Source organism: Bos javanicus, chromosome 16, assembly GCF_032452875.1.
Source record: "Bos javanicus breed banteng chromosome 16, ARS-OSU_banteng_1.0, whole genome shotgun sequence".
Classification (NCBI taxonomy): domain Eukaryota; kingdom Metazoa; phylum Chordata; class Mammalia; order Artiodactyla; family Bovidae; genus Bos; species Bos javanicus.
In genome coordinates this window covers 1,858,031-1,871,639 of record NC_083883.1, presented here as the reverse complement: position 1 = coordinate 1,871,639, position 13,609 = coordinate 1,858,031, and positions in this window count along the sequence as shown.

The following is a 13,609-nucleotide window of genomic DNA, read 5'->3' as shown; positions in this document are numbered from 1 at the left end:
CCAACATTAGAAAATGGGAAATTTCACATTTTAAAAATCCAGATTTCCAGCTTCTCTGGAAAAACCCAAAGACCCTGTAGTCCTGAATCCAGGCTGCGTTCCCACCTGGCAGTGATCAGAACGTGGGCAGATGCTGCTCCCCAGTGTCGTCCGCTCACACACACATCTGAGACCTGCCTGGTCTCCTGGCTTAGATCTGTGTTGTACAACAGTGAAGTCCATGGCTGCTGCTGCTGCTAAGTCACTTCAGTCGTGTCTGACTCTGTGCGACCCCATAGACGGCAGCCCACCAGGCTCCCCGTCCCTGGGATTCTCCAGGCAAGAACACTGGAGTGGGTTGCCATTTCCTTCTCAAGGCATCAAAGTGAAAAGTGAAACGAAGTCGCTCACTCGTGTCCGACTCTTAGTGACCCCATGGACTGTAGCCCACCAGGCTCCTCCATCCATGGGGTTTTTCCAGGCAAGAGTACTGGAGTGGGGTGCCATTGCCTTCTCCATAGCAAGACCCCCTAAACTGGAGATTGGAACTCTGAGTTCCAGTTCCTCATCTGTAAATGGAGATAACAGTACTTAACTGAGAGGGTAGTTATGAGACCTAGAGAGGCAACATTTACATGGAAGGGGCTGGGTGAGTTACAAGCCCAGGACACCATGACGGGATCACATTCATGCTACAGCTGGTGAAGCTCCATCCAGGTCATGTCTGTCTGAGAATCCCACCCGAATCTCCTGTGTGCCGTCAGTCTCCTCTCAGGTAGCACCTGGCTCCTGTGCACAGCAAGCTCGTCAGCCCGCTCTCCATCAGCAGCTGTTTAAGGTACTGAGCCCATCTCCTTCTGGCCCAGCTCCTGTATCATGCCAGCTTAGGGCAGAGACCTGTGGTCCAGGCCTCCTGCTCTGACAGCCCCGCTGCACTGGGCCCGGGAGGCTGTGTCAGCAAAGCCCAGCAGGGCGGCTCTAGGAGATGATCTTAGGGACCTGAGTAAACTGGGTCACGGGAGCCAGATGAGGGTGTGGCCCCTGCCCACCCACAGTGCCCACCAGCACTGTCAACTGGGCTCTGAGTGGGCCATATGTGGCTCTCTGCACAAGCCAGAAACGTACGCGTGTGGCAAGGGGAACATCATCCCCTCAGTCTCTGGTAGATTTAGGGTGGGAAAGCAACTGCTATTGGGAGGCTTCCAGAATGTGTGGGGAGGCCACAGGAATGCCAGGGGAGGGGGAGATGGAGGCGTGGTAAGGATGCCGGGTTTCAGGGTTTTTTTATGCCACGTCAGTGGAGCTCAGAGTCCTGGCTGTGAGTAGCCATGTGCTCATGTATTAGCTGTGTTGTCTGAGGCAGGTCACAAAACTTCTCTGAGCCTGGTTTCCTCTTCTGTGAAGAGGAGACATTTTTATCCACTTTCTAGTATTGTGAGAATCACATCAATTTAATTAATGAGAGGATCATATCATGAACTCCTGCTCATGTGGCAGACACTGTCCAAAATGTATACTAACTCTTTAATGCTCCTCACATGGCTATTCAGTTCAGTTCAGTTCAGTCAAGTCGTTCAGTCGTGTCTGACTCTTTGCGACCCCATGAATCGCAGCACGCCAGGCCTCCCTGTCCATCATCAACTCCCGGAGTTCACTCAGACTCACGTCCATCCAGTCAGTGATACCATCCAGCCATCTCATCCTCTGTCGTCCCCTTCTCCTCCTGCCCCCAATCCCTCCCAGCACCAGAGTCTTTTCCAATGAGTCAACTATTCACATGAGGTGGCCAAAGTAGTGGAGTTTCAGCTTTAGCATCATTCCTTCTAAAGAAACCCCAGGGCTGATCTCCTTCAGAATGGACTGGTTGGATCTCCTTGCAGTCCAAGGGACTCTCAAGAGTCTTCTCCAACACCACAGTTCAAAAGCATCAATTCTTCAGTGCTCAGCCTTCTTCACAGTCCAACCCTCACATCCATACATGACCACAAGAAAAACCATAGCCTTGACTGGACGGACCTTTGTTGGAAAAGTAATGTCTCTGCTTTTGAATATGCTATCTAGGTTGAACATAACTTTCCTTCCAAGGAGTAAGCGTCTTTTAATTTCATGGCTGCAGTCACCATCTGCAGTGATTTTGGAGCCCCCCAAAATAAAGTCTGACACTGTTTCTACTGTTTCCCCATCTATTTGCCATGAAGTGGTGGGACCAGATGCCATGATCTTTGTTTTCTGAATGTTGAGCTTTTAGCCAACTTTTTCACTCTCCACTTTCACTTTCATCAAGAGGCTTTTGAGTTCCTCTTCACTTTCTGCCATAAGGGTGGTGTCATTTGCATATCTGAGGTTATTGATATTTCTCCCGGCAATCTTGATTCCAGCTTGTGTTTCTTCCAGTCCAGCGTTTTTCATGATGTACTCTGCCTGTAAGTTAAATAAGCAGGGTGACAATATACAGCCTTGACGTACTCCTTTTCCTATTTGGAACCAGTCTGCTGTTCCATGTCCAGTTCTAACTGTTGCTTCCTGACCTGCATACAGATTTCTTAAGAGGCAGATCAGGTGGTCTGGTATTCCCATCTCTTTCAGAATTTCCCACAGTTTATTGTGATCCACACAGTCAAAGGCTTTGGCATAGTCAATAAAGTAGAAATAGATGTTTTTATGGAACTCTCTTGCTTTTTCCATGATCCAGCGGATGTTGGCAATTTGATCTCTGGTTCCTCTGCCTTTTCTAAAACCAGCTTTAACACCAGGAAGTTCACGGTTCACATACTGCTGAAATCTGGCTTGGAGAATTTTGAGCATTACTAGCATGTGAGATGAGTATTATTATACCCATTTTATGGGTGAGGAAACTGAGGTACAGCAAGGTTAAGGAGCTTGCCCATGAATTTACAGTTAGCAAGTGGCAGAGCTGGAATTTAAATCCAAGAGGTCTCAGTCTAGAGTTTAGGACTCTTTTAACCTCTTGCTATGTTGTGTCTCTGGAAAACTGTCTTGGCACAACCCTAAAATCTATGTTAAAATGTAAGGGCAAATCCTTCACTCAGATAGCTGGATGTTATTTTAGCTGGGAGGGTTTTAATTTTTTAAGACTTGTTGGTAAGCAGAACAGTCAGGCTGTTTCCTCCTGAGCTCCAGTGGGGTGCTGCTCCTATGGGAGGTTTGCATGTCTGAGGGGCTCACGGCCCCCTGGGGAAGCTGGGACTGGCAGCCTGGGGAGAGGGAAAGATCCACATGAGGGAAGGCCCTGGGTTGAGCTGGGTGTAGATGCCTGACAGAGGAGATTGTGTGCAGTTTCTGGGAAGGCTTCTGGAGGAGGTGGTCCTTGAAGAGCAAGACCCTGGAAAATGGAACGAGAACAAGGATGGGTCACTCCGGTGCTGTGGTTGTGGTGTGAGTGTGGTCTTGCACGCCGCCTTTCTGCACTGTTTTCTGATTCCTACGTGCCCTTTTAAACAAACCACTGGCTGGGAGTGGTCCCCCGATTACTTCTGTTGTGAGGAGCAGAATTCTGTGATGGCAAAGGCATTGTTCAGCTTGAGGGTGGCTTTGAATGGGCCCAGTGGCCTATGTAGGCAAGGGCTTTATAACAATTTCATGATTTAAACTATGTTCCTGATCACTTTGCCCCCTAGAGGGCAAATGGCAGCTAGAGGCTGGGCCTTGTTCTTACCGGCCATGAGGGGGAGGCAGGAGACAGGACCGTGGCCCTCCCTCCGCCGGTGGCCTCTGAGCCTGCCTGTGCCAACACCTCCAGTCTGGAAGAAGTGGGCTCAGCTTGGGCTGTGCTGAGTCCTCTTGGGTGAATTTCTGGCAACCCTGGTCTGGTTCTGCCACCGCCTGAGTAGGTCTCTTTTCCAGAAAATCATCATGTCTATTCCTGGATTCTCTTGTTCTTCCCTCCCTGGGCATGATCAGAGCGGAGTGAGCTATTTCTTGCCCCTTTAGAAGTCATGTTTATGAAATAAATCACTTTCAGATATCTTTACACCAATCAGCTTTCTATAAAGAATTATTCACTTGTTCATTCATTCACAAATATTTCCTCATCTCTAAATGGGATCAATGATATGCCTCATGGGGAAATTGTAGGTGCTAAATGTCTGTATATGAAAATCCCCAGAATGGTATCGGGCTCCCAGTAGGCCAGTGTCAGGCTTAGCTCATTCTACCGTGCTTTGGCACTGTTCCAAGTGCTACAGGGATTGGGGAAGTGACTGAAACAAGATCCTTGTTCTCAAGGACTTCATAGTCTGGTGCGTCCAACTAATATGAACCCATAAAAGGCCCTACAACTGTGGTTTAGCATGCAGAGTGCACTTTAGGGTCCTCTAGGAGCCTCTCTCTCTCTCATAATTTTGATTTACTGAGGAAGGAAGCAAGGCTGGAGCATCTGCATTTCATTGAACAATGCACAGGGAATCTGAGGCACACCCAGGGTGCAAGACGCTGCCCTGCAGTATGATGGATGCCATATGGAGGTGGGGCACTAGGGAAAGGCTGATCAGCTCTGCCTGGGTCAGGCAGAGGAGACTTCCCAGAGGAGGTGCTGCCTGAAGGTTGCATGCAAAGTAGGTGGGTAACACCCTTCAGCAGAAGAGCAAGCATACATGAGATTGATGGCGTTTTCCAGGAACTCCAAGAGTCAGTCACTGCCCGAGAGCACAGATTCAGGTGTGTGGCTGGGAGTCAGGGCGGACTGCCAAGAAATGCAGCCAGAGAAACAGACATGAGCTTGACTCTCTCGCTCAGGGTTCACTTTGCTCTTCAGTCAGGATCTGAAAAATCTACCATCTCTATTTGCAGGCAGGAAACAAATGTTCACGGAAAATCTTGCGAAGAATTTTAGGAGGTTCATAAACATGCCCACCACCACCAGTCCATCCAGAGATGCATAGACCAAAAATCCTGTGGACTACAATACACTAGAATATGGAATGCAAAGGACCCTCAGGTTTATGGAAGAAATTAAGGAGTCCACTCTTGAACAACTTGAATTTGAGATGTTTCAAGTTTGACCTCTAAGTGGAAGTCTAGCAGGCACGTGGGTGCAAAGGTGTGGGGTTTAGTGGGAAATGTAGGCGGACAGAGCGACTCGGTCATCTGCACATCAGGGCCGGCTGAAATCCTGGGGGCAGCTGGAATGACCCTGGGGTGGTTCAGGGTAGGCAGGAGAGAGAAAGCAGATGGGGCTTGGATATGACTCATACACATGACACTTACCTTTATTAAGAACACCACACTAGGTAAAACAAACCCTAATTATAAGCTATTTACATACTAGGAAATGCTAGTATGCAGGATGCTATCCTTGGAGGAAGGGACAAGAAGAGAATGAAATGAGAGGGGTGTGAGTGACTACTCCAAGTTCAGGCGTGATCTGCTTGGGAGATCATTTTGGAAAGAGCCCTTGAAGCAGACAGGATTCCACAGTTCTCTCAATGAGGGGCAAGCTGCCCTGTCAGGCTTAGGGAACCAGGGAGCACATGCACTGTCTTTTGGGAGCTGGAAGTGCTCAGGGACACTCCCCTATTCTGGGGAAGAGTTTTTGAGCATTGTTTGATTCCAACCCAGGTGAGCCAAGGGACCTCTGGACACCACCACTTTGAAAGATGCAACACAAAAAAAAAAAAAAAAAAAAGAAAGATGCAACACATCTGCAGAGGAAAGCAAGGCACAGCTCAGGGGCCTCCCACTCTCTCCCATCTTTAATGTGTTTATATAGAAAGCCCTGCCAGAGGATACAATTTAAAACAAATTTAGCTACAGATTTAATAAAGAGTCTCCTTTTAAATAATAAAATAACTCTAACTGAGGGCTCTCATACAAAATACAGACATATGGTCAACATGCTAAAGGGCTGAGTCTTCAGGCTGGGGAGGAAAGCTCTCAGAACTGTTGACTTATGCGTCCCCTCTTTGCTGTCTTCTTCTCTTTGCCCTTTCTCACCAAAGCTGGGGATCGCTTGACTCATTGCCTCAGGCAGTGTGGTATCAATGGAGCAAAAATCACCCTCTGCCCAGTGTTGTCCCCTTGATTAGAATGCAGACTAGATACAAGGCTTGGGAGAGAAATGTGAGACTCCATCACCCCAGCCAGAGGGACACCTCCTAAAATTCAGACAGAGTTGAGGGAGGGCAACAAAAGGGGCACAAATACTGAGGAGGTTTTGAAAATCTGGCCCTGCACCCATTTCTTCCCTCAGTGACCAGGCTGAGCCTCAGAGAGGGGAGAACCCCAGGGAGATAAGAGGGGTCCAAGAACAGGCAGTCTGCGCCTCACCGACGGGACAGCTCCAGGCAACAAGTGTGTAGAGAAACGTTGCCAGACTGCCTAACTCAGTGGAAGGCCTTATGGAGGCTCCTGTTTGTTCTGGAACATGGTTGGAGCTCCAGAACCTTCCAAGAGTGGCAGAGAATAACGGAGAGAGCCATCAGCCTGAAGGGACTCCGGGCAGAGCACAGGGCATCTACTCACCCGGAGTCCCACCCACCCAGACCAAGGAGGGTGGCTGAGGTCTTGGAGGAGGCTTTCTCTGCAAACAGGCCCACTGAGAATCAGATCTAGGCATTAGACACCACCTTGAGGAAGGAGGTTGGTTCTCAAAGATTCTGCCAGCCCAACTGAATAAAAAGTCAAAATAGAAATGAAAGAAAATGAATCACACTTCTCGTACATATTAGTTTATGAATAGTGCTTTGTAGAATTTAAATCATATTTATGTATAGATTTTACAAATTCCTTTTAAAAAACTGGAGCTTTCTGAGAAAATATAGGAAAAGTGGTCACGTACTATAAATCTAAATCTTTAGGTACCTTTTAGAAGAAGAAGAAGAAAAAAAAATTATTCCAACCCCAGTCTCTTAAAAAAAAAAGACAGGAGAAAAAGGATCATTGTAGTGTTAGCAGTAATTTTCCAACCATTTCACTGAAAAAAACCAAAAATCATCCCCCCCGCAAAAAAAACCCTTCTGAATCTAGTCATTCATTCATCTGAGGTAAATATGGAAAAACTAGAAGTATTAGCAATGAAGAGTGAAGTTACCAGAGCAGGGGCTGAGGATGGAAAATGTTTTGCAATCTCGTAGCTGCTGCCACCTCGGTTGGTGTAATGGGTCATGAATACAGTGTTTTGGTGCCTGCTGCTAAGGGGAGCCCAGAGGAGGCTCCAGACACAGGCCGCGGTGACCTTTATGTATTCAACGCCCCGGCAGCCTTGATGTCTGGAACAGCGGCCTCACTCGCTCCTCTGAAGTGAGTTCTGTCCTCCCCCACCAAAAACTTTGTGAGGTGGAGCCACGGAACCGCCTGCCTTCAGCGACTTCCCCTGGGATGGGCTGTAACCATGGAGTTGGAAAATGCGCTTTCTGAGGAAGAGGGCCCTCTGCCTGCCTGCTCACTGTTGCGAAGGGAGAACAGGGCTTAGGCTGGCTTCAGGGCAGGGATTTACATTAAACATCGGGGAGCATTTACATTTCAACTGGCCCCAAAACCATTGGCTGACGTCCCTCTGGAAAACTGGGGATTTACCTGTTTGTCACAGTCAGGTCCTGCAAGCAGGGGGTGACTCGATTAATGCCATCATTCAGTTCTGCATTTTTTTCAAGCGTCTTCCACTTTCAAATACACCCACAGACGTGGACTTGGGCATATATTTTTATTCTCCCAGTTCTCTGAATGGTGCTCTGTCCTCCAAAACCAGCTCTCACGAAGCCTTACCTTGATAAATTTTCTCTGTGGAATATGAGACTGAGGCTAGAAGGTCTGTCACTAGAGCAGAGAAATGAACAGAACAGAGAGGATGATACACCTCCGCAAGCCCTAGGGTCTCTCATCAAATCTAGGTCTGTTTCTGAACTCAGGAGCCCACCTCCTCTGACCTCACCCACAGTGGGGACTGAGAACGGAAACACCTTGGGTCAAGGTCCTTTGTGCCTATCTCCCCAGATTCTTGTCCTCTAGATAAAGAACCAGGGGAGAAGTCAGTTGTGTACTGAGTTATTCAGAGCTAACCAAGCAATGAGAGTCTAAATAACAATTGCTACAGCACTTGTAAGCCAGGCTGTTGATGTGGTCTGTCTTACTGAATTCCTCAAATAGCCCTATAATTCACTCCATTCTTCAGAAAAGAAAGCCAAGGCTTACAGAGCCTTAGTAACTCACTTGTATGACTGTTAAGAGGCAAGCTGGGATTTAAACCCAGGTCTATCTGACTCCAGAATCCACACTCTTAACTCCTAGACCCTACCATTTCCTTGAGAGAATGCAGAGAGACCCATAACATATATAAAGCTGGAAACAGCTAGGCTAGTGCTTGAAAAGAGGGGAGGTGGAAAATCTATTTTTAAATTATAGATAGCATCTTTTGTGAAAGGTTGAAAATTTCATTGTTGAAAATGGTGATGCTATTCCTACATTTGACAAATGCAGATCTGGCGGTCATAGCTGCAAAAGGGAAGTGGAAGAGGGAAGTTGGAGTAAATAAATTAGAAGCTTTGGAATGCACCAACACTTCCTCTAATTAAAGGCAGGAACTTGTTCCCTGGAATGCACCAACACTTACTCTAATTAAAGGCAGAAGCTTGTTCCCTTCTTCCTCGTCCCAGTCCAGCTCCAATTCTAGGCTCTAATTCCCAGACCTTCTGATGAACTACACTCCCCACCTGTTCAACCCCAGCACACTCTAGCCTAACCCACCGGCTTCCGGGGAGATGGCAGGCATGGGCAGAGCCTGGGATGAACGCTCCAAGGAGAGCTGTCAGTGCCTCCCTGCCTCCAGAAGCAGTGGAAGGAACAGCACACAGAGGGGAGCCAAGCTGTAACTCCGGAAGAAAACTGGGCTTCTGTGCAGTTGCTTCTGTGCAGTGGGTACCTCTCCAAAAATTTCATTCTAGAACCCCCTAAAGAGTCTGAAGGGACTGGAGGGGAGGTGTCAGTAGACATTTTGGTAAAAATTGAGGAAGGATAACCAGCTGCCTGGCTTGGAACAAGTGCTGGAGAGCTGGGCTACTAAGCAGTGTTTTACGACACCTGGGAGGAAGGAAGTTTTCTTGTTACAAGCCTTGCAAGTTCCAGAACATCACTTTTGCATATTCTAGTGGTCAAGCAAACCACTAAAGCCAACCCAGATCTCAGAAAGAGGGGTAGTCAAAGTCTGTGGCCAACTTTAATCTACCGCACACCCCCACTTTCCAGAAGAGTATGTGAGGCTCATAGTGTGACACCTAACTGTTTCCAGGGAATGTAGTTGTTAAACACTATGTTGGTTTCCTATTGCTGCTGTAACAAATTGCCATAAACATAAATGACTTAAAACAATCAATGTATTCTCTTACACTTCTGCAGGCCGGAAATCTGAAATGTGTCTTATAGGTGAAAATCAAGATTTCAACAGAACTGAGTTACTTCTGGAGGCTCTAGGAGAGAATTTATTTCCTGGCCTTTTGCAGCTTCTAGAGGCTGCCTGCAGTCTTCAGCTGTGGCCCTGCCCTCCACGGCTGGAACACACACTCAAAATCTGCTATCGTCACACCTCCTCTCTGACTTTGACCCTCTTCCTCCCTCTCATAAGCACCTTTGTGATTAAATTAGGCCCACCCTGAAAATGCAAGATGATCTTTCTATCTCAAGATCCTTAACTTAATCCTATCTGCAAGGTCTTGCTTGCCATGTAAGGTAACATATTCACAGGCTCTGAGGATTAGAATGTGGACACTGGGGGGTCAACAATCTGTCTACTACAGGCACTGAGCCTGACCTGTATAGGTCTGTGATACTCGGAGATTGCTGTGTTACTCATTGCCTCTAATATACAGCATAACTGACCAACCTCCAAACTCAGGCCGTCAACCTAGAAGTTGGTTTAGCTCACAGGCTTGTAAGGTGCTGAGTGGGTCTCACCTTCCCTGGTGCCACTCACATATTTGTAGATCAGCTTTCCTTGGCTGGGACAGCTGAGACAAATCGATTTCTTTCTACATTGCCGAGGACCAGCCCCGGCTGATCCAGGGTATTTGAAGGGGAGATGGCGTCAGCGACTATTTATATGCTAATTAGAGATATAGAGAACAATAGAATGAGGATAGCTCAGTAGGAAAATTCAGTGGAGAAAAGAAGCTGAGTAGCTTGGTTTACGCGGGAGACCAATAAAACTTCAAGACAAGAAGTTTGCACCACTTACGTAGGCCGCAGGCGCCCTCTCGAATAGCGGAAGGTGTCTCACCCTAGACACCTTCTCGAGTGGGTCTTAGAAGCCCAGGCATGATTAGTAAGCGTGGTAGGTTCCGCGCTCCAGATGGAGACTCAGCTGGAAGTTAAAAGAAAGAATGACATGGGGACACCAAGCGTTGGTGAGCAAGGCCCATAGCTTTATTTTTAACAGGGGCTTTTATACCCTAAGTTACACATAGAGGATAATAGGGGATGCAAAGTCAGCAGTCTTTGATTCTTATCAAAAACCAAGGTTTCTTTCCTGCAAATTTATCGTATACAAATGGTTTAGGTGATTTACATCATCTTCTGGCCAGAAGGCCTACTAACATTTTATGACTCTTGACAAGGACTTATCAACAAAGACTTACTTTCTCTAAGAGTAATTATTTTAAGGTTTGGCACCATCTTCCAAAGATAAAATTGCATTCCTATAGGGCGGATGTGTAATGGGTTTACAACAAAGGAAAGAATTTATTACCTTAAGGGTCTAAAGTTACTAACACCAAGGCCACTACTTATTTTTTACTATATACCAACTATTAATTAATACACATTCAAGGATACAATTCAGGGGATGTGAAAACTTGGCAACAAGCATTGACTCATCAATGAAATCCTTTACTAGTTTATTCTGACAGTTTCTAACTCTCTGAGAGGCTCTAAGCTATTTGAATATCTTAAGCTTCCCGTGCCTCTCGAGGCTGGGAGACTGTAAACAATCGTATGCATAGCTGCAGGAGTCCGGGTAAACTTGTCAGGCGAGTTAGAGAGCCATCAGAGGGGTTTGGATTTAAACACTCCTAATTGCCCAGGAACTTTATTAATTGGAGTTGTAAGTTAACTCTTTGACAGAGAGAGAGCGAGATGGTGGTAGGGGACAGCCCCCAGTAAAGTCAGAGGTGAGAGCACAAAGCAATAAAGTAGGCAGACTCTGGTTTTTTGGGGGAAAATGCTCGAGAATATCCGGGGGGACTCCTGAGGCTCGATCCCGCCTTTGCGTATGCCGAGCCTCCTTCCTCATGACCTTTGTCACGAGTGGAATGCCTCACCGGCTCCCCGCACTACATGTCTCAGATACTCCATGGGCTAGCTCAGGTTTATTTTCATAGCAAGGACAGAAGTGCAGGAGCCCCAGGAGAAACATGCAAGGGCCTTATAAAGCTTCTGCTAAACTCATGTCTATTGACAGCCTGTTGGTCAAGGCAAGCCATGTGGTTAGGGCGAGGGTTGGGGTAGGGAGGACATCTAAGATTTCACGCACAGGATGTGTGTACAGAGAGTGGTGAATAATTAGGACTCTGAGTTAATTTCCCTCCTCTTGTGACATGGCTGTTTCAGTTCCAGGTGCCAGTGAATACAAAGTCCACCCATGAGCATTTGTTATGGGTTTGCAAGAGCCAGAGATGCGGGGGCTCTCTATTCTCCCAAGGTGGCTATATCTGTATATTTATCCAATCCCATGAGCTCTCCCTGGGCTTCCCAGGAGATGCAGGAAATGCAGGTTTGATTTCTGGGTCAGGAAGATCCCTTGGAGTAGGAAATGGCAACCCACTCCAGTGTTCTTTCCTGGAGAATTCCACGGACACAGGAGCTTGGAGGGCTATAGAGTCCATAGAGTTACAAAGAGTCAGATGTGGCTGAACATGCACAAGCTTTCCTTAATACATGACTGGAACTCATCCCAGTGAGAGGCAGGTTTTATGTTCCCTTTCCTCTTGAATCAGCAGGGTCCTGGGATTGCCTTGAACAATAGCTGCTGCTGCTGCTGCTGCTGTTGCTAAGTCGCTTCAGTCGTGTCTGACTCTGTGTGACCCCATAGATGGCAGCCCAGCAGGCTCCCCGTCCCTGGGATTCTCCAGGCAAGAACACTGGAGTGGGTTGCCATTTCCTTCTCCAATGCATGAAAATGAAAAGTGAAAGTGAAGTCGCTCAGTCGTTTCCAACTCTTAGCGACTCCATGGACTGTAGCCCACCAGGCTCCTCCATCCATGGGATTTTCCAGGCAAGAGTGCTGGAGTGGGGTGCCATTGCCTTCTCCGCTTAAACAATAGAGCACAGCAGAAATGATGCCATGTGACTTCCAAAGTTTAGATTACAAAAAACTTCAGCTTCTGCCTGGTTCCCTCTATCTCAAAATGTTCAACTTTGGAACCTAGTAGCCATGTTCATGAAGCTCAGGTCACATGAAAATTTCCCCTCGAAGAGGAATCAAGGCTTTCCCCCAATAGCCAGCACCAACTGGTCAGCCATGTGAGTAGGCAACCCTGGAGGTAGGTTCTCCAGGCCTAATCACACCTTTAGAAACTGTAGCCTTGGCTGACATTTTGACCACAACCTTATGAAAGCTGAATCAGAACTACCCAGCCAAGCCATTATCAGATTCCTGATCCACAGAAACAATGAACAGTAATAAATGATTATTATCATTTTAAGTCACTAATATTTGAGATAATTTGTTATGCAGCATTAGCTAACTGCTACAGACCTATTCATGAGGCTTAGGACAGAGAGAGAATAGACATGGTCTGAGACTTTAAGGACCCTATGGTCTCCAGGTGACCAAACAGACACTAATGGATCAACAATATGTATTGTAGATCAACTAATGGATCAACAATAAGATATGTCTTAGGCCATTGGGTTGCTACAACAGAATACTACGGAATGGGTAGCTCACAAACAATGAGAATTTATTTCTCATCCTTCTGGAGGCTGGGAAATCCAAAAGCAGGTTACCTGCAGATTAGGTATCTGATGAAAGCTCACTTCCTGACTCACAAAGCGCTGTCTTCCCACTGCGTCCTTGCATGGCAGAAGGGGCTGGGGAGCCCTCTGGGGTCTCCTTTACAGAAGCACTAATCTGTTCATGAGGGCTCTATCCCTGTGACCTGATCATTGTCCAAATGCCCCACCTCCAAATACCATCACACTGGCAGTTAGGATTTCAACACATGAATTCCAAAGAGGGTCACAGGCTTTTGGACTATAGCAATACAGAAAGTATTTAATACAGTCAGGATATATTTAGGTTGCTAAGAGGAAGGGTGGGTCAGAGATGCGGTGACCATATTTTCCTCAACTCAAAATTGGGACAATTTTCTAATGGTAGCCCATTGTAGCTTTGAATTGGAACAGAATATTTAGATCAAGACTGACCAGAATAGTCAGGTTGGTATGGTCACTTTGTCCAGAAATTGTCCTGTCTAGTTGGGGCTTAGTGTGATCTCTAAGGGCTATCTGTGGTGACAGCTACTGTGATGGTGAAAAAGTGATGATTGCATGAATATTTCCAGGGTTCACACTCTCCCTTGTCTGGAAGAGAGAGCTTGGCTCAGTCATCTTCCCATCACCTCTCCAGTGGGGGGTCCGTGTGTTTTGGACTTTGAGTTGCAGAATCAGGAGAAAGTGAAGAGAA